This window comes from Talpa occidentalis, unplaced genomic scaffold, assembly GCF_014898055.3.
Source record: "Talpa occidentalis isolate TD23 unplaced genomic scaffold, MPIMG_talOcc4v2.1 talOcc4.2, whole genome shotgun sequence".
NCBI classification, from domain to species: Eukaryota; Metazoa; Chordata; class Mammalia; order Eulipotyphla; family Talpidae; genus Talpa; species Talpa occidentalis.
Genome location: NW_023602073.1, coordinates 23076437 through 23079861, shown reverse-complemented (window position 1 = coordinate 23079861; position 3425 = coordinate 23076437).

Here is a 3425-nt window from a genome sequence, read left to right as displayed (position 1 = left end):
TCCAGAAGGTGCTTTAGACTTGTGGCAGGCTTTTGGGGCTCAGTGGTCCTGATTTGGGCCAACCCTGTTTGTCTGGGCATTTACCCATGAGGGGATGGGTAACCTTGGGTAATTGATTTGGAAAATATATTCTTTCTCTTCTCTTTATTGCACATTAATTGTGTTTAAGTTCTTGTTTATTGAAGGTCTTACGTACGTTTTGTCTTGATGTGGCAGATGGAAGAGCTCATTTAAAGCTGAATTTTTGGGGGTCCCGGGATGTCCCTCACCCTGTCTTGTAACAGTTTTTTGAGAGAGGTTTGCAAGGGAGGGGAAACATCTCTTTCCTCTCTTCATCTTAGGTTTATTAGTGGGGGCCTTGTAAATTAAACTGTTCTAAAAGAAAAATTGATTAGCTCCTGCAGGGAATAGCCACAAGGGAGGGCTTAGCGATGAATAACTCAAAGGATTAGAACTTGCACCTATTATAATGTCTTAACAAAACAATAAATATGTAGAGAAGCAACATGATGAAAAGGAGTTTTGAGTTTCTAATGTGGCAAATTGTGGGAAGATGAATATGTGAGAGAACTGGGTTGATAACGGTCCCTTATCAGTGTTTCCAGTGATTAACTTTCTTGGTAGAGAGGGGAGTAGAGGCACCTTTTCAAATTTATGTCCTGATTTTGGGTAAAAAGTTGGTAAGCAGAGAGCTTGTCTTGTACCTAGTGCTTCTCAATTGTTGAGCTCAAAATAATGCTTATACCACTGGAGCATATTTGGGTGAGGCACATTCTGCTCCCCAGTGTGTTCTAGCGCTGCCTTCCAAGCAGGTGTTAAAGGAAAATGTTACTATCCTGCAGGGGAGGAGGAGGGAGAGGAATTGGGGAGGCAGGGAGGAGCACAGGGGACTGAGGTGATGGTGCACAGGTGTATGGGTGAAGGAAACTCTATGGGGACTACACCTGAGGGAGTGGGGGGGAAGCAAATATTGTTTAAAAATGAACAATGATGTAAAAAATAGGTAAAAAAATTTAAAAAAAGAAATGTTTTTTAAATTTTTGTAAAATGTTTTTTACAAAAATGTAAAATGTAATAAAATGTAAAAGAAATGTTAAAAAAAAGTTAATAAATATGGGAATATAACATGCCACATCAACGTCAACATTAATAGAAAAACCTGGCCATGGGGTCACCCTTAATACAAGCAAACTATTTTAAAATAATGATGCAAATTAAACAACAACAGTGAAGTGTCTTGAGTCTCTTGATAAATGTAAAGCTTACGTTTTTTACAAAAAAAAAAAAAATACACGCTTATTATAGGAAGTGGACTCAGGTCATCACTGTATGTATTCCAGCAACCTTCCCCAGCTTTCAAGATGAATGTCAAGATGACACTGTGATTTCACATATAGATGTATTCTATTTCTGTCTTTATTGGTACCCAAAAATGTATTTTCAGAAGGAGTAATTGTAATGGGAAAATAGTCATTAGATAATATGGAGTAAAAATCGAAAAAATGCAAAAAACTGAATTTTATGGTATAGTTCTGTTTCCATTTTATACACGTCCTTTTCTCACATATACGAGAAAAAATAAGCAAAAGGAAAAAAATAAAGAAAAAAGTTCTCCACATGATTCTTTCCATATATACATCTATGCAAATTATACATGTATACATATTTGTGCACACATGTATCTTTTTTATTCACATGGTCACACACATGGATAAAATTGAGTTATTTTACCATGAGGTGAGAATAGCACTCGACTTGGATTTCAACAATCTGGATTTGATCCCTCTCCCTCCTCCTCCCCATAAATAAATAAATAAATAAATCATAAAAACATAAATCAGAATGTCTCTGATTTATAGTTGCCTGTTAATTTTGATTTTTAATTTATTATAATTACTTTTTTCCCTGATTGCTTATTTATTCCTCTACATTCCTCCTATAAGTGAAACCATCCGATATTTTTTTTTTTCTTTCTGGCTTATTTCACTGAGCATAATCCCTTCCAGCTCCAGGGACTGCACCTGAAAGGAGAAAGCATACATTGTACAAAAATGAAGAATGATGAAAAATATATATAAAATAAAAAAATCTGGATTTGAGTTGGCCACAGCATGACCTTAATTGAGCCATTTAACTTCCCAGACTCTATTTCCAAATCTGAAAGGGGAACAGCCATGTCTCCCTCACAGTCTGTGAGAATCAATGGCTCTTATAAATTCAAGAGTGTTTAGCATAGTGTCCGGACCTCTATTTTTTTGTCCTGAACCCTAACTCATTCTGTCTGAAGTTCAGAGTCTCCTCCACTAGAGAGTGATGGTAGAAAAATAAAACGATTAAGCTGTACCAGCTTTTCTAACTAAATTTAAATTTTCTCTTTGAAGCGGGATGAGTATAAATACATTTAAGCTTTATTAGAACATCACAGGAATTGAGACTGACAGAAAGCAACAAAACCGAGGCTTAGTTTTTCTCCTTTAATGCCTAACTGCCTGGTTGTTTTCAACTGGGCTTTGGCCGTTTACGTTAGGTGAATACTTCTGGAGAGGCTGTGTTCACTGGGTGACTCAAATAAGCCTGGTGTCTGGTGGGCAGAAGTCAAGTGATAGCCCACTGCAATGCCTAGGTGCAGGCATGTAACATGCCTCCTCCTATTATCACCCCTCCCCCCAGGCATTATCTTGGCCCTCCTAGTTCTACCCAAGGTACAATGGACTTTTCAAGTCCAGCTAATCCCACTGTGACGCATATCCCTTTAGTCACCACCCTCAGAGTTAGCCCCACGGCCATCTGTTCTGCCTCCTGCTCTGTCACCCGTCTCTCCTAACCCAACATCACATTCCTTTCTTTTCCTGATGTTCTCCCTGTATGCTCTGGAATCTCTGCCATCGTCCTTATTAAGTTTGTTCTACTAAATTATATGTCCCTGCTATTGTAAGACATTTCTACGGCTGTATTTTCTTACTGGTCTTCATTGACATAAAAGAGATGCACTGATTTTTATTAATTTATTTCGTATACGCCCTCATGGTAAACTCTTGTTTTAGTTTCACAAGCTTTTTAATGGATACTTGGTGTCTAAAGGGAATAAACTGACCTTTGTCCCTGGTTCCTGGCACAGAGCTTCAAAAAGCCTTGGTATTTCCTGAGTGTAGGAGGAGAGCCTTCATGATGCCAATGAAGCTAGTCCCCATGCACCCCCGAGATGGCTTCAGGAAGGGCTGGTCACCAGAAAGTCCAACTACATAATCTGAGGGTGGAAACTTCAGGCCACCATCTTTGGAGAGGGGAGGTCCCATGACCAGTGATTTAATTGACCCTGCCTGCACAATGAAACCCCAGTAAAATCTCTGGACACCAAGGTCTGGTGGATCTCTTGGTGGGTGAACACAGGGATGGACAGGGAGGGTGATCAATCCTGTGTCCCT